The sequence below is a fragment of the Chenopodium quinoa genome, unplaced genomic scaffold, assembly GCF_001683475.1.
Source record: "Chenopodium quinoa cultivar QQ74 unplaced genomic scaffold, ASM168347v1, whole genome shotgun sequence".
Lineage (NCBI taxonomy): Eukaryota > Viridiplantae > Streptophyta > Magnoliopsida > Caryophyllales > Amaranthaceae > Chenopodium > Chenopodium quinoa.
In genome coordinates, this window is record NW_018743850.1 from 2,917,098 (window position 1) to 2,938,592 (window position 21,495).

Sequence of the window (21,495 nt, forward strand, 5' to 3'; positions counted from 1 at the left end):
AGAGCAATAGCGGGAGTAGATAATCAGCACAATACAACTAAACTAACTTCCTAAGTCCAAAAATGCAGGGAACTTCTACAGAAGATGGAAAACCTGGAACTGGTCTTTGAAGAAAGAATCAGAATGCAGTGGCTGATATTTTGGCAACGGAAGCTAGATGTAACAGACATACAAAGCTTGTATCAGCCTTGTATTTTATTCATTCGGGACTTTTTACCAAATTGAGCTTTGTTGGCAAATTATTTACCAAATTGGTCTCGTGGCAAAAGTATTTCCCAAATTAAGTTTCTGGGGTAAAACGCTGTCCGAGACAGCGTTTTATACCCAGATTTTTTAAAAAAAAAATCCAAGAAGTAAAACGCTGTCTCAGACAGCGTTTTACCTATTTGACTTTTTTCTCAAACTTCGTATTTCATATTTTATAAAAAAAAAACCCCAATAAACGCTGCCTCAGGCAGCGTTTATTGTACAGAATAAAACGCAGCCTGAGGCAGCGTTTTCCAACATACAATATTGCGGGACTTATATCGAATTGCAGCTGCGTTTAATTGGGAATAATACTTTTGTTGTAAGTAAAACGCTGCCTCGGGCAGCGTTTTACTTTTTACATACACAAAATACGTGTATTCCAATATATTTTAGCAAAATACATACAAAAGTCAATTAACTATAAAACGCTGTCTGAGACAGAGTTTTATGTCTTAAATTTTTTTTTTAAAAAAAACTGGGTTTAAAACGCTGTCCGAGACAGCGTTTTACCCTAGAAGCTTAGTTTGGGAAATACTTTTGCCACGAGACCAATTTAGTAAATACTTTGCCAAAAAAGCTCAATTTGGTAAAAAGTCCCACTCCACACAGATATGTACTACTGCGTGATGTAATACGACTAAGTAGGAACTCTCCTAATGTACGAAAAGGTGATACACCATATCAAAACTCTACTACTGTGCTATGACCTTAATCTAAGCATCCTTCTCTTATAAAAAATAAAAATAAAAATCTTCTGAAAAGAGTATGATTTATTCCTTCAAAATTCAATAACCAATTTACACAGAAACATCTTAAAATCAACTTTTAGCATAACATTCAATCAAAATTAAGCACCAAAAAACTTGAAAAATCCAGATACCCTTGTCGCACCAATTTTTTTCTAGTTAAGACTCAATGTTGAAGTTCTTGCAGGACTATTTAGAGAATGAGAATACGCGGAGGTTACAGGAATAATGGACTCACAGATGACTTGAAGCTCATTCCTCTTTTCTTCAAACTTGGAAGCTTCAGCTAGCTGAGTATTCCAACCTAGCCTCTGGATTGTTCCCCATCAAAAACAGTAGAATTCTTTAGAGCTCATAAATTCTTCTAAGGTAACAAATTTAACAAAAATATGGCAAAATTGGCAAACAATTGATAGCATTCAAGCATAGTTCTTTTGGCGAGATAGGAACTTGAAGATTAATCAAGCATTGAAAACAAAGAAAAGGGAGTCACAAAGATTAGGGATTTATTGAGCAATTCTTTGCATATTGAAGATATCTCAAAAGCACCTCAATATTGCAATAATCATCACTAAAATAAGTAATTCTAAGAGAGCTATACTTGCCGTTTGCAACTAGGCCATTGCAGCAATTACCAGCAAAAAAAAAAAAAAAAAAAAAAAAAAAAAAAAAAACCTTCCGGTAAGAAAAGCCTTCAAAACATACTCAATCACCTTCCGTCTAACCTAAACAAAAAAACTTCAGAAACCTTGAGACTCCAGTCCTTCCATCAAATTTCTTTCTGGCAACAGTCCTCTCAGATTTATCGGAACAAGCAGTGTTATCTTCAGGTTTAGATGCTTTAGCAATTATGGGCTCACAGATGACTTGAAGCTCATGCATCTTTTCTTCAAACTTGGAAGCTTCAGCTAGCTGAAAATTCCAATCTAGCCACTGAATTGACTTCACAATGGCATTTTTCATCCTCATATTATCCTCCAAACTAATCTTCTTTGCGTAGTCTCCAAATGTCTCCCACATTTTGTTAGCATATTTCTCCAAATCATTCTTAGCCTTCACCTTCTTTAAGTATTTCTCATCCTCAGCCCTGTACTTGTCAGCCTCTTCCAACATTTTATTAACCTCCTCCTCAGTTAATCTACTCCGATTATTAATGGTGATCTGGTTCTTGTTCCCGGTATTAATGTCCTCTGCGGAAGCAGTAAGAATCCCATCAGCATCGATCTCAAACCAGATGTCAAATTCTGGAACATATTTTGGTGCAGGAGGAATGTCAGAAAGCAAGAATTTGCCGAGAAAGTTGTTGTCTTTAGCAATTGGTCTCTCACCTTCATATATTGAAATTAACACATCAGTATGATTGTCCTCCGGAGTAGTATCCCCGACAACCTTCTTTGTTGGGAGGATAGTGTTACGTGGGACAACTACTTCCATACCCCCACCATAGAACTCAACACCAAGCGATAAAGGTGCAACATCGACAAGCACCACATCTTTCTTAGTATTCACACCAGCCAAGACAAAAGCATGTACAGCGGCTCCATAGGCAACTGCCTCATCTGGGTTAATGCTTCTACAAAGCTCCTTCCCATTGAGAAACTCTTGCAAAAGCTGCTGGATCTTAGGAATTCGGGTTGATCCTCCGACAAGGACTACATCATGAACTTCACTCTTCTCCATCTTAGCATCTTTCAAGCACTGATCAACTGGGTCAATACACTTCCTAAATAAATCAATATTCAACTTCTCAAATCGAGCACGAGTAATAGTTGATGTAAAATCAATACCCTCAAAAAGGCAATCAATCTCTACAGTAGTTTCATGAGCAGATGAAAGGGTTCTTTTGGTTCTCTCAGCAGCTGCTTTCAACCTACCAAGAGCCCTTGAGTTGTTACAAATGTCTACATTGTGTTGCCTTTTGAAGTTCTCCACAAAGTAACTCACCATGTCATTATCGAAGTCTCCACCTCCAAGATGTGTGTCACCACATACTGCTTTAACTTCAAATACTCCCTTTTCCAAACATACTAACAAATGTCCCACCACCAAGATCAAAAACCAGTATATGTTTTTTGCATATGTCACTCTCATTAAGCTTCTTGTCAAGACCATATGCAATAGCAGCTGCAGTTGGCTCGTTGATTATACGCATAACATTTAGTCCAGCAATGACTCCTGCATCTTTCGTAGCCTTACGCTGAGAATCATTGAAGTAGGCCGGTACAGTGACAACTGCATTTTTCACTGTTGTATTAAGATAGGCCTCTGTTATCTCTTTCATCTTTACAAGGACCATTGATGTTATCTCCTCAGGAGCGAAGTGCTGCTCCTCACCCTTATAGGTCACTACCATCCTAGGTTCCTTGTCTTCACATGAATTAGGAGGGGCAATGACCTTAAATGGCCAAAGCTTTAAATCATTTTGCACTGTTTCGTCGCTGAATCTCCTGCCTATAAGTCTCTTGGCATCTGAGCAATATCAATATGCAAAAGTATTAAATACTGAAAACAATAAGTACATAAAACAGGGGGAAAAGTACACAAAACCTTGATCTTTGACCATAGGTTATCAGGACAACTGTGCAAGGATCTTTTTTATTTCTTTTAACTCCGCAGTGGGTTTTCCTGCTGCCAGTCCCAAGCCTAGATAAAGGAGGAGGGTTTCGGTAGGCTAGTGACAGCCAGTGTAAAACTTTGTCACATCCCATGACATGAGCCAAACTGATATTTTTGTGGGGCGTTCCCTACTCAGCGACGCGCTGCACTTCCTAGACCCGGGTGTAGTGATAAGTATGCAAGGGTTGCTAGGTCGTCGCTCGGAAGCGACGCGCCACATTGCCCGAGTGTGGTGTCAAATGAGCAAGGGCGTGCCATTTGGGCCGTTTCCTACTGAGCGACGCGCTACACTTCCCAGACCCGGGTGCAGTGATAAGTATGCAAGAGTTGCTAGTTTGTCGCCCGGAAGCGACGCGCCACATTGCCCAAGAGTGGAGTCAAATGATCAAGGGCTGGCGGAGGGAGCGTAGTACGAGTGCGCGTGGTATGAGGGAGCGTAGGAGAAAGGAATCTAGTTTGCGGATTGGTTCTTGGAATGTGGGGTCTCTTACGGGAAAATCAGCAGAAGTGGTAGAAGTGATGAAGAGAAGACGCGTAAACATCATGTGCCTCCAAGAGACAAGATGGACAGGAGAAGAAGCTCGAGGCTTGGTTTTGGAGTATAAGGTGTGGTACGTGGGGCAAGAAACGAGCCACATGACTAGGAATGGAGTTGCTATGTGGCAAGGAGATTGTGAATGTTATTAGTGCTTATGCTCCCCAATTTGGTTTGGATGCAGAAGAGAAACAACAATTTTGGGAGGATTTAGACGAGGTGGTTCAAGGTGTCCACCACTCAGAGAAATTATATATTGGAGGTGATTTAAATGGGCACGTTAGGGCGAGTCGAGATGGCTATGAGAGTGTCCATGGAGGCTTTGGGTATGGGCAGAGGGACGCAGGTGGTGAAGCTATTATGGATTTTCCCCAAGTTGCCTAAACTGCAAGGTCATTCTAGGAGAGAGTGTGGTCACCCAACACCGGCTTTGGTAATGACTATTCGTTTGAAAGAGAAGGCGAAGAAAAAAGGAAAACAAGAGGAGCCAAGGATAAGATGGTGGACTCTAAGGGATGCAAAGGCTTAAGTTTTTACAGAAAAGATAATTAAGAAGGCGGATTGGAATGGAGAGGTGGATCCAAACATGACTTGGTTACGAATGAAGAACTGTTTCCTAAGAGTGGCCAAAGAGGTCTTAGGGGAATCAAGGGGAAGAGCTTCGATATAGAGAGATATTTCGTGGTGGAATGAAGGGGTGAAAGCAGTAATTAAGCAAAAAAGGGAATGCTATCAAGCCTTGGGAAAATGTAGGAGTGACGAAACCTTTGCAGCGTATAAGAAGGCTAAAAGTAAGGCAAAGGTAGCTGTTCGCCAAGTTAAAGAAAAGGCTTATCATAAGGTTTATGAAAAGCTTGACTCCAAGGAGGGAGAAAAGATCATTTATAAGATGGCAAAGAGAAGACAAGAGGCAAGGAAGGATATTGGCATGGTGAAGTGTGTCAAAGATAAGAACCAAATGGTCCTAGTACAAGAGGAGGACATTAAGGATAGGTGGAAGGGGTACTTCGATGAATTCTTTAATGGAAGTAATGGAGTTGTGATAGGAGATACCTCCGTGTGTGATGAAGAAATCAACATGGAGTATGTGCGGAGGATTAGGAGAGTAGAGGTGGAGATTGCACTAAAGAAGATGAAGCCTAAGAAGGCGGTTGGCCCTGATGGTGTACCGATAGAGGTGTGGAGGTGTTTGAGTAAGATTAGTATTGATTGGTTAATAGACCTTTTCAACAAGATATGGACAGCTACAAGGATCCCGCTTGGAGGAAGAGCACCTTGGTCCCGGTCTGTAAGCACAAAGGAGACGCTCAAGATTGTTCTAACTATCGAGGGATCAAGCTTATGAGCCACACTATGAAGTTGTGGGAAAGGTGATTGAACATAAGTTGAGAGCATGCACAAGCATTTCGGATAACCAGTTTGGTTTTATGCCGGGGAGATCTACTATGGAAGCAAGCCATTTGATAAGACAAATGATGGAGTTTTATAGGGTAAAGAAGAAGGATCTTCATATGGTCTTTATTGAATTAGAGAAGGCCTATGACAAGTTGCCAAGAGAGGTACTTTGGTGGGCAATGTTGAAGAAAAGTATCCCACGAAGGTACGTGGATCTGGTTAAGGATATGTATCGGGATGTGTCAACAAATGTGAGGACATGTGGAGGGTTGACAAAAGATTTCCCTATTACAATCGGATTGCATCAAGGAACTGCATTAAGCCCTTTTCTATTTGCAACGGTTCTAGATGAAGTAACTAGACCAATTCAAGATAAGGTTCCATGGTGTATGTTGTTCCCAGATGATATCGTTTTGGTGGATGTGGTGAGTTTGGATGGAAATGATTTAACCATCAGTGAATGCTTTAAGTATCTAAGGTCGATCATCTAGAAAAATGGTGACATTGACTAAGAAGTGGCCCACAAGATTAAGTCGGGGTGGCTTAAATAGAGAGCGGACACGGGAGTGTTAGTGACCGAAGCATTCCCTTACAGCTAAAGGGAAAATTCTACAGGACTGCCATAAGACCATAAGACCAGTGTTGCTCTATGGTATAGAATGTTAGGCTTATAAGAAGGAGCACATTAAGAAAATGGAGGTTACAGAAATGCGCATGTTAAGGTGAATGTGTGGGAACACACTAAGAGATAGAATCAGAAATGAGGTTATTCGCAAGAAAGTAGGTGTGGCAGACATTGCAGATAAACTAAGGAAAAATCGCATGCGTTGGTTAGGGCATGTAAGACGGAGACCCGAGGGTGCACCGGTGCGTAGAGTGGAAGAGTGGGACCATGGAGGGGTTATACGAGTGAGAGAGAGACCGAAAATGACTTGGTTGGAAGGAGTTAGGAAGGATATGAAGTGTATGGATGTGTATGAGGATGAAGCATTGGATCGTAAGGGATGGAGGAGGAAAATTTATGTCAATGACTACACAGAATAAGCAAATTTGGTTCATGTTAGCCGACCCCACTTATGGGATTAAGGCTTTGATTGATTGATTAAAAATAAGTTTGTAATTTTTGACAGTTACACAAGCAGCAGCTTTGGATAGTTATAGTTACAAAGTTTATTTTTCTTTGAGCAATAACTTTGAGTAGTGAGTACACAGTAACACAAACAACTATTTTCTCCATTTAACAGGTAATAATTTCTGTAAAGTTTCCAGATAGTTGTAGGTGACAATTTTAAATAAAAGATTAGCTTCCCCAGATCCAGACCTCCAAGCATAGGTTCTATATTCGATTCACATCGACAGTGTTTGACACTATGTACCTCAATTCTACACGTACTAAAGGCCAGAATACGATTCAATCTCACGTATAAAGCATAAATTGTCCTATCCAAAGAAATGTACAAAATTATTCATAATACCAAATATTATTGTCTTTCTAAATTAATCATACCAATCAATACCAAATTTCATAACTCATGATAATTAATACAGTACTAATATAACAGAGAAATAATTATAAGCTATTGAGAATATTGATTATTGGTAATAATTTAATTTGTTAAGACTATCATTATTCAATATGGCATTAATTAAAGGGTTTGAAGAACATACCAAAGATAGTATTAGAGGGGTTGGAAGTGACTTGGTTTTCGGCAGCTTCTCCGATTAATCGTTGAGTTGGAGTGAAGGCAACCCAAGACGGCGTCGTTCTGTTACCTTGATCATTTGTGATGATCTCAACACGGCCGTGCTGCCAAACTCCCACGCAAGAGTAGGTGGTTCCGAGATCGATTCCTATTGCCGGCCAAAGTCCGTCCTTTTTTTCACTGTTTTTTCCCATCTCTGTACAGCTGTGGGTTAATTGGAGAGAGAAATTGAACAAGAGGAGTATATAGGAATTAGATTTCGATTTTTATCTTTACCACCGGATAAACTTAAATTTTTATGAATTAATAAATCAAATTTAGTCAATTATTTTCTTGTAAGGATTAGGACTTAGGAGTTTTGTTAGGAATTTCAGTTAAAATTGGTACTCCTCGGTCACTATTTTTATACAGATAAAAAATAAGCGGTAAATATTTGATACTCATAAGTCATAACAATAAATATATAATGATATGAATTCAATAAGATTTCACTTAAATTGGAATTTATTTTAGGTATACGGAGTATTAATTTTCATGAGTATATGATATTATTGGGATAGTCGAGGTCTAGTATTAGGATATAGATAAGCTTTACTAAAAATACTTGGAGATAAGCTAAGTTTATACGAAGTAATATTTATAAAATTGGAAATATATACCTTGTAATTCAATTAGGGATGAGCAAACTGGATGCTCAATCAAAATTGTAGCAACCGTACCTGGAATTGGTTGGGACCGATTTCTTATATGCGGAATCGGTCCAACCAGTTCCTAAAATTTTGGAATTGGAAATGGAACCACTGGATATTGGTTTCGGTTTCAGTTACATGGTCATATAAATAATTGTTGAAAAATAATACGAGTACAAATTATTAGACCTGGCAAACGGGTCGTTCTGGTCGGGCTCGAGTCAATTCGGATTTCGGGTCGTGTCAGTTTGGGTCGAGTCAGTTCGGGTCAGGTCAATTTTTAGGACCAATTTTCGGGTCAATTTCGGGTCGGGTCAATTTTGAGTCAAGTCAATTCGGGTCGATCGAGTCAATTCGAGTTGGGTCAGTTCGAGTCAAGTCAAGTTTGTGTCGGGTTACCAAAATAAATTCACTTAAAAAAATAGTTAGAAAAATAAAGTACAATCGTTAAAAAAAAAAACGTAAGTACCTATTACTTAGGAAAGAAAGAAGCCCTAAACTAAGTAATTAACCATTTCATCCTATTCACTTCAAGAATCGGGTCACTTCGGGTCGGGTCAATCAATTCGGGCTAAAATCGGGTCAGGTCAAGTTCGGGTTTCGAGTCAATTTCGAGTCGAGTCATTTTGAGCATCGGGTCACGTTTGGATCAACTCCATTGTGGGTTGGGTTCGGGTCATTTTTGGGTCAATGATTTCGGGTCAACTTTCGGGTCGAGTCGGGTCAGGATTGCCAGGTCTACAAATTATATTATTATTATGGTCTATTTCATTTATATTAAGCTTGTATTTTTATCAGCATTATAAAGCTACATTTTTTTGTGTGTAGGTTTTCATAATAATTTTTTCATATTATTAATAAGTTACGTTCAACATATATTTGTCGGGTAATTAGGTACCCAATCAGTTTCGATTTCAAAAAAAATTGAGAATTGTAATTGAAACCGTTTGCAACCAATTTCAATTCAGTTTCAAAAATCTATCTATACTATATATTAAAAGGCGTTTCTAAAAATGTCGATGTGCCACATAGGCTCTTTTAATCACGCCACATCAGCTTCTGAGATTCGAACACCCAACCTCTTATAACAAGGATGACTATATAACCATCTAAGCCAATTACCAACCACAATATCAATATATATATATATATAAAAGTATATAAAGCATAAGGTTCAATTTTTTTTAAAAAAAAATACTCAAAGAATAAACTCAATAAGTATTCAATGTAACTATTACCTCATACCTCATAGGGACAAAAAGCCTGACAAATTCATCTATATAACTATAATATGAAAACTATAATACAATAATATATAACGTATGACCCAAGGCATCACCAGGGCTAAACACTAGTTGACATTTGAAATTGAAACCGTTTACAACTGGTTCCTTAATTTATTACCCGGAAGACCGAAATTAGAACCATCAGGTTCAATTCCAATTCCAGGCCCGTTCATATGGTTCTTCACCGGTTCTGGTTTCAATGTCGAGTCCCCAGAATTTTTGTCACCCCTAAATTCAATATGTTATCTTGGTTTCCAAAAAAAGAAATTAAAAAAAATCAACACGTTATGTGTGAATAGTGATTACAGATAATACGAAATGTTACAAGAATAAATATTTAGTGGATTGCACAAGCATTTTCTTGTAACATAATTAGTGGTCATTTGGTTGGATTATTTGGAATGGAGTTAGAATCCATTCCATCTAGTTTTCTGTTTGGTTGAGTTTTTTTTTAGTAATGGAATCTCATACCCAAGGAGTTCTAAGAGCATCTCCAATGGCAAGCTACATGCTTTGTAACTTGCTTTGCCACATCAATTTTTAAGCTACAACACTTTTTAGCAACAATGTGTTTAATGGTAAGCTACAACTAACATCTTGTAGTTTGCAAAAAATAAAATAATTGTACACATGTTATGATGTTACAATATGAGTGGAGTTTATATATTTGTCTCTTTTTCAATCAAAGGATGTAGCTAGTTTTGGCTATAGTTGCTTAATTTTTGTTCTCCAATGGGAATCCATTCTATTAATTAATGAAGTATACAAAATACAATCCTTTCCAACAAAAAAACCAAACAATTTTAGACTAGTATGAGATTTAAAATCCATATCTTTTTAGTATGAGATTCCAAACCAAGTGAAACTTTTGCATGCCCCCGATTTACAGTAATTTTACTGTACATCAAGTATTTTGCACGTGTGAACAATAATATTAGTTTATGTTTTTTTTTTCCCCAAAAGTGACCCATAATCTCACTAGCTTTTGTTCTTTTTTTCTCAAAAATGACCCATATTTTTACAAAAGTGACCCATATTAACAAAATAAGAATACATTAACATGGAAATCACTAAACATCAAACTAAAAATGCAAAACGGAGCTTGAAAATCAAGTTTCAAGAAACCCTACTAGCACTATCTTTGGTTTGTTCTTCTTTCTTTCCACCCATCTTAGTTTTTTTTGTTGTTTAATTATAACCGCAACAATTAGACTTTTTCATTATTACTTGAATATATATATGGGACATTTGCTAAAGTATGAATAAAGAAGTCTGTATTATGCAATTCAATGAATGATTAGAACTATTGTGCTATCTTGCCTTATTTGCCGGTCTCGAATTTGTCAAAATTATGAATTGAATTTTTTGTATTCAAGGATTTGGATGACTTAATTTGTTCATTAATCTGATAACTAACAAGGTTTAGATGCGTCATATAATAGAAGTATAGGTTGTTATGTCAGTTGATTACTTAATTTGTTCATTAAATTTTGACCACAATAAAACTAATATATATGGAAAAATAAGTTAATGTATCTTGCTAGATGCGTCATACCATCTAGTCTAGTATTATGATTTCAAACTTTTTTATACTTCATATATTTTAGTAACAGGTAGCCTAAGATGCTGACGGCATGTGTTATCTAGATATCGTGAAAAAACAAATGAGACAAACATTAAAGGGTATAGGAATTCTCTCATGGTGAATTATGTACTTGGTAATTTGGTATTACAAGAGTAGGCAGATTTTTAAACTTTTTGTTTAGGGTTACAAATTATTTGCTATTAGGACATTCACTCTTAAGCTGAATAATGGAGTATGTTTGCTTGGCGTTTTAATCTTAATATTGAGGTCTTATGCTGAACGCTGTCGAGTATTGATCTGGACTTACTTTAAACATATACCTTGCCCTTTTAGCTTGGCATTATTCTCTTTTCGAGTCTTTTTTACGAGTTTTGCTTATGGTACCTTGGTACTATTGAGTGTTAATAGGAGGCCTACTGTATGCTGTGCTTTCAGTCTTGTATTTGATTGGGTTTTGAAAGACTTCAAAAATATTTTATCTTTTACTTCTAAATTTCTAAGTTCTAATTGGCCGTTTTTACATTGTATGGTGCATCCTAATTAATTACAGATGCAAAGAGGCTTCTTGGTAGGACATATAATGATGAAAGTGTTCAGAATGACATGAAGTTATGGCCTTTTAAAGTCGTTGCTGGTCCTGATTGTGATGAAGATCGAAAGCCATTGATTGCAGTGACGTACAAAGGTGAAGAGAAGAAATTTGCTGCAGAAGAGATTTCATCAATGATCCTTACGAAGATGAAAGAAACTGCGGAGGCCTATCTTAGCACACCTGTAAACAATGCTGTTATCACTGTACCTGCCTACTTCAATGATTCTCAGCGCCAAGCAACTAAAGATGCTGGTTTCATTGCTGGGCTCAATGTGTTGCGCATCATCAATGAACCTACAGCTGCTGCCATAGCCTATGGTCTTGACACGAGCTCAAGTAGCTCCACGAAGAATGTGTTGGTCTTTGATCTTGGAGGTGGGACTTTTGATGTGTCGTTAGTCTCAATCGAAAAGGATTTGTTTGAAGTGAGAGCTGTAGGTGGAGATACTCATCTTGGTGGGGGTGATTTCGACAACAGATTGGTTAGTAACTTGGTGGAGGAGTTTAGGAGGAAGCACAACAAAGACATAAGTGAGAAGCCTAAGTGTCTTGGGAGATTAAGAGCTGCTGTTGAGAGAGCTAAAAGGGAACTGTCATCGACTACTCAAACAACTATCGAGATTGATTGCCTACTCGAAGGCATTGATTTTACTTCAACCATAACCCGTGCTCGATTTGAGAAGTTGAACATAGATTTATTCAAGAAGTGTGTGGACCTTGTTGACAAGTGTTTGAAGGATGCTAAGATGAAAAAGAGTGATGTCGATGAGGTTGTGCTTGTTGGCGGGTCTACTCGTATCCCCAAGGTCCAGCAGATGCTGCTGGACTTCTTTGATGGTAAGGAGCTTTGTAAAGGCATTAATCCTGATGAAGCTGTTGCTTCTGGAGCAGCTATTCATGCAGGGGTCTTGTGCAATGTAACTGATATTCCTGGCAAGGATATGGTTCTTGTCGATGTTACTCCTCTATCGCTTGGCGTAGAAGTAGGAGGTGGTTATATGTCTGTTGTTATTCCAAGAAACACAACCATCCCTGTCAAACAACAGCGCGTCTATGGAGCTGTATCAACAAAGAATGAAGACCCCTCCCCTGTTTTAGAAATTGCTGTGTACGAGGGTGAGAGACCGAAAGTCGAAAACAACAATTACTTGGGAGTTTTTGAGCTGTCTGCCATCAAAACATCTTCCAAAGGTTCTACATTGATAAATGTTTGCTTTGAGATTGATAAAAAATGGAATTCTGAATGTGTCAGCTGAGGACACAACCTCTGGGAGTAGGAGCGAAATCACGATCACCAACCGTAGCAGGCTGTCAACAGAAGAGGTAGAGAAGATGATGAAGGAGGCTGAAGAGTACAACGCGCAGGATAAGGATCATGAGAAGATGGTTAAAGCTAAGAACGCGCTAGAGGACTATGCCAATGAGATGTCAGAAATGTTGAGTGATTGTGGGAAGAATATTGCAGCCGAGGATCAAGAGAAGATGACGGATGCCATTGAGGAAATACTGCAGTGGCTAGACTGGAATTCTAAACACATTTACGAGGCTTCAATGTATACGGACAAACTCGAAGAACTTCAGAATATTTGCAAGCCTATTGTTTCGAAATTGCGCTGAAATGGATGAACTAGTTCCTGTATATTGCCTAGTAAAGCTATGGTGAAGTCTTTTGTCATTTAGATTAAGATGTGAATTATCAAGTATTTTCTTTGTTTATTGAACGATTTTAAGATTGTTTTCTGATTGAGAATTTCAGACTATTAGTATTGCTAAAACAATCCATTTAGTTTTAATTTGTGTTCATGATTTGCACTTTAATTGGTGTGGGTTGTGGATGATATTCTAATTTTTTCCCTAAAGCACACCTGTAAGGCTGTAGATAATATTTCTTTGTTTTGAAAGATTTAATTTTATGAAATAGAAGAGTGAAACAAAAACAAGGAGAAAGCTCAGGTTTAGTCCAGGTTAATCTAATATTCAACACCCAAAAATAAAAAGATAAATTTGTATTTTCTCAAAAACAAGATACCTGAATTTGGCAAAAATAAAAATAAAAATAAAACACTCTGGATATCTTATCTTACTGAGTATTTTAATGTAGAATTATGTTAGATAATACAAGTATAATGTTATCTTAGGAAGGTTTAGGTTGTTTAGGCCTTATAGAAGTTAAGCTGGTAATAATGCTTTAATAGAGATTCGAGACCATTAGCTATTGTATAAATTTTTTTTTAAAACTTTTCTCAAAATTGTAAAGTAAGTTTACAGATAATTTAAAACAAAATAAAAATAAACAAATAATCAAGGAGACTTGTCTTGTTAAAATTTTACCCTTACTAACTTTGCTATAAGCCTTACTTATAACCGGCACAAATTGAAAGCTTCATCCTTTGTTATTCTGCCTCTGGAATATTGGGTTTCGATAGACAGGAGAATAGGGTAAAGTAGGAGAGCCGGAGTGGCCGGTGGTAGGAGTCGATCTCAGTACAACATACTCATGTGTTGCAGTCAGGCGTGACAATCGTGTCGAAGTCATAACAAACGATCAGGGTAACCGTACAACACCGTCTTGGGTTGCTTTCAATGACTCCGAACGCCTTATTGGTGAAGCTGCCAAGAACCAATTCTTTATCAACCCTACCAATACTATATTCGGTTTATCCCTTTCTCTCTTATTTTCTTGTTTTACTCAATTTTTTAGTACTAAAATACTATGGAGTCAGACTCAATTTAGCTAATCACTTAGTAATAACTTTGCTATTTAGAGTATAAAGTAATCCCTATGTTCACTTTTGTTTGCCCCAATTATGTTTTTAGTTAAACAAAATACGAATATACTCTGGGTCATCACCTTAATTTTGCTAATATGGTTTGATTAGTCTAAATTTATTTTTTCTAATGTCTGAACTGATTTTTTCTTATATCACTTGAAATAAGTATAATAATAAGATGAATTAAACATAGCCTAAATCCCACCAATTTTATGTCGGGGTATTAATACAAGTCAAAAGTTAAAATATATATGCAGATTATATGTTTGTATGGTTTATGGGTATTTGAATATATGTTTATATCTAGTCAATGGATAGTTTTTGTCCAAGGGAATTAATTTCCTCTAATTAAATTTACATTTGTAAAATTTGTTCAAAAAAAAAAAAATTACATTTGTAAAATTTCAACTTTTGATTTTCAATCTTCATAGTCCAATCCATGTTTGATGTTTTTCCCCCATTATTTATCTTACTTGATGTCTTCATCATAGTTGTTTTTCTTTGAAAGACAATGTGAAGTAGAAATTGTAGTACAGACTACAGAGTACTAGCTACTTTGTATAATTTTCTTAATGGATTTCTTCTTGCTAGATGTGGCCAGGTTCGAACCTGTCTTTATGCATTAATTGCGATATGATAGTGTCTATAAACTCTATTCTTAAGTTTGCTAATACTAAATTTTTTTTGTAAAGATGTTCCTTAAGGGATATGTTCCTTAAGTTACCTAAGTCGTTTCTTTCGTTACATCAAAATTTTGTGATTTATGTTCAACCGTGCTTGTTGAGTCATTATCTGCTACCCTGTGACCGGAAAGTTAGATCACTGCAATTAAATCCTAAACTTCTAGCTTATACTCATTATTTTGTTATTCCTGTATTTAGTTGCTTAGGGAATCGAATGAACTCTTGCATGGATTTTTGTACCATAAGTTTACTACGAAGTATTTAGTTATGAATAATGCTTTGCCTGATTATGTGTTTCTTCCTAATATTCTACTCTTCTAAGCAAACACCTTCTCTACATGCATGTTGATCAATGACAGATACAAAAAGGCTTATTGGTAGAAGATTCAGTGACGAAACTGTACAAAATGACATGAAGTTATGGCCATTTAAGGTTATAGCTAGTCATGCTTCAGATAAGCCGATGATTGTGGTGACTTACAAGAATGAAGAGAAGAGATTTACTCCTGAGGAAGTGTCTTCAATGGTTCTGACAAAGATGAAAGATATTGCTGAGGCTTTCCTGGGCACCTCAGTGAAAAATGTTGTGGTCACAGTTCCAGCATACTTCAATGATTCCCAACGTCAAGCAACTAAAGATCCAGGAACCATTGCAGGGCTCAATGTGGTTCGTATCATCAAGGAGCCAACAGCTGCTGCCATGGCTTATGGGCTTGACAAAAAGGCTAATAGAAGCAATGCTGCTTCGAAAAATGTTCTAATTTTTGATTTGGGTGGTGGGACATTTGATGTTTCCTTGGTGATCATTGTAAAGGGTAAATTTAAAGTCAGGGCTATAAATGGAGATACTCACCTTGGTGGTGTGGATTTTGACAACCGGCTAGTAAGTAGTCTCATCGAGGAGTTTAAGAGGAAGCACAGAAAAGATATCCTTAAAAATGTTAAGGCTATTGGAAGATTGACGGCAGCTTCAGAGAGAGCCAAAAGAACACTTTCATCGACTGCTCAAACTAGTATTGAAATCGACTGCCTTTTTAAAGGAATTGATTTTACGTCAACCTTAAGTCGTGCACGTTTTGAGAAGCTGAACTTGGATTTGTTTAAGAAATGTATGGACATTGTCGAAAAGTGCTTACAAGATGCCAAGATGGAAAAGCATGAAGTTGATGATATTGTCCTTGTAGGAGGTTCTACCAGAATTCCGAAAGTTCAGCAATTGTTGCAAGGCTTCTTCAATGGGAAGGAATTGAATAAAAAGTATCAATCCAGACGAGGCTGTTGCTTATGGTGCTGCTATCCATGCTGCCAATTTGAGTGGAGTGAGTAGTAGGAACAAGGATTTGGTTCTTGTGGATGTTACACCTTTATCGCTTGGTATCGAGGTTCATGGTGGTGCCATGAATGTAATGATTCCGAGGAATACACCCGTTCCTGTAAACATTACTGAACAGCGTGTAACTTCACACAATAATCAGACCAGTGCGAGGTTCAGAGTGTTTGAGGGTGAAAGACCCATTGCGAAAGAAAACAATTTTTTGGGCGAGTTTAGCATTGTTGGATTTCCTCCGAAACCAAAAGGAAAGACCAAATTTGATGTCACATTTAATATTGATGCTGATGGCATTCTTAACATGTATGCAAAGGAAAGAGGCACCGGAAAGAGTAACAGCCTCACCATTCTCAATAACAAAGGGCGGCTTTCAAGCGTTGAGATAAAGTGGATGTTAAAAGAGGCTGAAAAATACAAGGCTCAAGATGAGGAACATAAGAAGGCAGTGCAAGCTAGGAATGCACTAGAGAGCTACATGAACAATGTGTGGGATGCGTTAGACGATGATGTGAAGATCCAAAATCGGTCAGAGGAGGAGGAGAAGATCTTGAAGAAAGCCCTTGAGGAGACGTCACAATGGCTGGAATGTAGTCCTGTTCTTGCTAAGGCTTCCGAATATGAGCAAAAGCTGAAGGAGCTGGAGAACATTTGCAAGACAGTTAGTTATTAAAACTTTGGATTCCATGAACTGCTACTTGGAATTTGAAGTATGCTAAATGGATTAGAGCTTTTTTTTTTTTTTTTTTATTTGGTTTTTGCTAGAAGCACATTATCCATGTTTTCAGAGTTGTTTAGTATGAATATTTTGTCACCTATGGAGCTTGATAATCTTTGAAACTGTTGTGTTGTGATCTCAATATAATTTTGTTTCATCTTTGTGGTTTCTTTTTGTTCTTACTCTAGGAACATGTTGGATTATTGTTGGTTGTAATTTTGTAAACATGATGATTTCTGATGTAAATGCTGCTAAGAACGGGTTGGAGGACTGCTAATGAGATGTTGAAAATGTTAAGCAATTGTGGGAAGAATATTGCAGCAAAGTACAAAAAGATAGAAGATGACGGATGCCATTGAACAAAGGTTGCAGTGCGGCTATACTCAACAAGTTCGGGTGGCTGCAACGTATATGGACAAATTCGAAGAACTTCAGAATATTTGCAAGCCTATTGTTTCGAAACTGCATTGAAGTGGATGAACCACTTGTAAATTGCCTAGTAAAGCTATGGTAAATCTCTTTCTTCATTTATTAAGATTGAAATCAGATGTGATATATCTACTCTACTATTTGAACTTGCTTTAACAATCCAATTTCTAGTGGGTTGTGATTGTGGAAGAAATTCTCTGTTTTTTTTTTTTGTTCCTCTATGGTAAAAGTGTAAAACACATATGTAATGCTGTTATGGGTTATTCTTTGTTTTGAAAGATTTTTGCAATGCGTAGTAAAAAAGGTGAAGGCTAACGGAAGTCTTGCTTATGCACTTTGCATTTTGTATATGATCCAACAAAAGATATAGAGTATTTCTTTTTTATTTTTTTGAAACCAACAGAGTATTGAAATCATAAAAAACGATCAGGGAAATCGTACAACACCGTCTTGGACTCTTGGGTTACCTTCACCGATTCCGGCTGCCTTATTGGTGAAGCTGCTAAGAATCAAGCCTTCATGAACCCCTCCAATACTATTTACGGTACGTTTTAGTGTACTCGCTTTGTTCTTTTGTTCTTTAAGTTTTTGTATAATTGTATTTGTTAATTGTGTTTCGAATTAAAAGAATTATGCTTCGTCTCATTCTATGCTTAGTCTTTGAACAATTTTTTTTTTTTAATTTTTTTACATTTTGAACTTCAAACAATTTTTTTTTTAATTTTTTTATATGTTGATCGTTGATAGATGCAAAAAGGCTTATTGTTAAAAAGTTCAAGGATGAAACAGTTCAAAATGACATGAAATTGTGGCCGTTTAAGGTTATAGCTTCGGATGAAAAAGATAATAAGCCAATGACTGTCACTACCTATTAGGGTGAGGAGAAGAGATTCACACCCGAGGAGATATCTTCGATGGTCCTTTCGAAGATGAAAGATACTGCTGAGACTTTCCTTGGTATGCCTGTCAAGCTAGAATGCTGTTGTCACAGTTCCAGCGTACTTCAATAATTCCCAACGCGAGGCAACAATAGATGCCGGTACCATTGCAGGGCTTAATGTGGTTAGTATCATCAACGAGCCAACAGCTGCTGCCATAGCCTATGTCTTGACACAAAGGCGGCTATTGGCGGAATTGGGCGTGCAATCAATGTTCTAGTATTCGACCTTGGTGTGGTGGGACATTCGATGTTTCCTTGGTAACAATTAAAAAGGGTGAATGTGAAGTAAAAGCTGTAAGAGGGGACACCCACCTTGGCGGAGTGGATTTTGACAACCGAATGGTGAATTACTTGGCCGAGGAATTTAAGAGGAAGCACAAATTGGACATTAGTAACGATCCTAAGGCTCTTGGGAAATTAAGGGCCGCTTCTGAGAGAGCCAAAATGGTACTTTCCTTGACTACTGAAACTTGTGTTACAATTGATAGTCTTTTCAAGGGGATTGATTTTACATCAACTATAACTCGTGCACGTTTTTAGAAGCTAAACTTGGATTTATTTAGGAATTGTGTGGACACTATTAAAGAGTGCTTAATTAAGTGACGCCAAGGTAGAAAAGCATGAAATCCACGATGTGGTACTTGTCGGTGGATCAACTCGAATCCCAAAGGTTCAGCAGTTGTTGCAGACCTTCTTTGATGGAAATGAGGTTTGCAAAAGCATGAACCTAGACGAGGCTGTTGCTTATGGTGCAGCAGTCCATGTTGCTGTGTTGAGTGGGGTTGGTAAAAGTAATAAGGATATTGTTCTTGTTGATGTCACACCTTTATCACTTGGTATTAAGAATTATGCTGGGGATATGGTTGTTCAGATTCCAAGGAATACAACCATTCCTGTAAAGAAAATTTCAAAGTTCAATATTTCGCATTTATGAGGGTGAGAGACTCATTGCCCAAGACAACAATTTCTTGGGTGAGTTGAGAGTTTCAGGTTTTCCTCCTAAACCCAAAGGTGCCATAAAGTTTGATGTCTGCGCTGAAATAGATGTTAATGGTATTCTTAGAGTGTCATCAAAGGAAACAACTACTGAAAGTCAAACCAAATTACCATTCAAAAACACTCGGGGTAGCTTCAAAAGGACGAGATAGGTAGGATGATACAAGAGGCTGAGAAATACAGAGCCCAAGATGAGTATAATAACAGGAAGAGGGCAAAAGCTAAGAATTCTTTAGAGAGCTATGCTAACAGTATGTGGGAAGTAGTGAATTACGTAACAAGGATATTGGAATTGATTCGGAGAAGATTAAGGATGCTATCGAGCAGATATTACAGTGGCTGGAACAGAACTCTGATCTTGCAGAGGTGTCTATGTTTGAGAAGAAGTTAGAAGAGCTTCAAAGCCTATGCGGCCATGTGCACTCAGTCGACAGTGGCGGATCCAAAAAATTTGCTAATTGGATGAAACATATATTTCCAAAACAAAGAAATTAGCTACAACTAACTAACACTTTCCCATCCTCTCGATGACTCCAAGAGGTGAATCCAATTCAATCAGCAAGCTATGCCCGATTCTCACATCCAATAACTAATTCGTTACCAAAATACAAGTATTTGGGTCCAATTCAGTCACCACTAATTGGGCCGGCCCAAATGATTTAATTACAAAAGCCCAATGAAAGGTTCAACTCTCCAAAAGCATGCTAAGTCAGCCAAGCCCAGTTAGCATGACAAGCCCATCTGACTTCAAGGGCCCAATCCTCCTATATTGAGCAAAGGTATAAAAGCTATCAATTGTATCATCTTATAGACATTCACAATCAGCCTTAAGCAATTAATTCTCTTGCATAGTATTTACTCTCAATATACTGAACTGACTTTAGCATCGGAGGGGCCTTCCTCAGCAACCACCCCGAGACTAGTTTACATGTGTTTGCTGTGTAGGAAATCCTCGACCCAATCATCACTTGGACCGAGATCCGTCTTCTCCCTCGAAAAGGATCTGCCGAAGGTCCTATTGTTTTCATACCAAAACAACAAGAAAGGTTCAAACTTAAAACACAAGGCGCATGGGCAAATTGTTAATAAAAATTAAAAGGCTATGATATTTCAACACTGCCGTCTTTCTTATAATTAATGACCATAAAAAGATAGTTTAAGGCCGAGTTTAGACAACTAACATATCTCGATAACAAACAAGAAAATAGCTAACATTAGCATCCGAAAGGCTATCGCTCTTCAAGCCAACAAGCCCTTTCAAGAACTTGTGGTTAGGCGTTTTGTTAGGGTTTAATATCACATACATTAATTATATATCTTCCTGAAATGTTACGAATTATTAAGAATTTGCAGGGGCCAAGTACCAAAAGTATAACAAAAAGCAAAAACAAAAACAAGATAAAGAACGAAATCAGTAAACCAAAAACATGGGCCGCGGGATTGGGTTATGGGGGCCGGGGCCCTGTCAGCTCCCTTGTAGCTACGCCCCTGCAAATAGGACAAGTTTTGTGCTTACTTAGCCATTCGTCGATACATGACCCATGAAACTTATGCCCGCATTGCTCCAAAACCTTGAAACCACCACAATTATCCTCTTTTTCGGCGTCAAAGCCTTCCAAACATACGACACAATCAGCACAATTCTTAGAAATTCCTTGTAATTTCTCCACGTCTATTACTACTGAATTCACATCCTCTAGATTATTTGGATGTTGTGCTAAGTTGGTCGCCGACACACGGGCAGGCCGAGGAGCTCTTACACTGACAGCAGCATCGTTCGAACTAATTTCATCTTCATGAAAGAAATCGTTACAGCATGAATTTATGACCATTAGGAGGAACCAAACAAGAAAAACGAGAAGGGGGATATCCACGACAGGAAACATCGGGAGTACTATGTTGATGCACGACGGGGCACTTGATGGATACAAATTGTGTGCTATGTATATGATACACGAAGATTTAATGACTGATAATATAACAAGGAATCTATTTTAATACTAGCACTGCTAAAATCTTAATCTTGAACTCAATCACGTTTATTAGAGTTCTATTTGAATTAGGAGTTTCTATCAAATGATTCAAATTTTTAATTTCTTAATGAAGTAAATATATAGGGTGATTCAAAAGGTCACTGCACAATTTGTAACATAAAAAAAAAAGTTGTCACAATAATTGAGGGAAATACGTACAATTACACGCAAGTATATATAATAATTATTATTATTTTTTTTT

The 21,495-nt window shown here is 37.5% G+C and overlaps 3 pseudogenes; 2 read left to right on the forward strand and 1 right to left on the reverse strand.

Moving 5' to 3' along the window:
• Nucleotides 1-825: 825 nt before the first annotated feature.
• LOC110685951 overlaps nucleotides 826-21,495 on the reverse strand; it is a 32,000-nt pseudogene continuing 11,330 nt past the window's right edge.
• LOC110685954 lies at nucleotides 11,393-13,013 on the forward strand (annotated as a pseudogene).
• Nucleotides 15,191-18,300, forward strand: LOC110685955 (annotated as a pseudogene).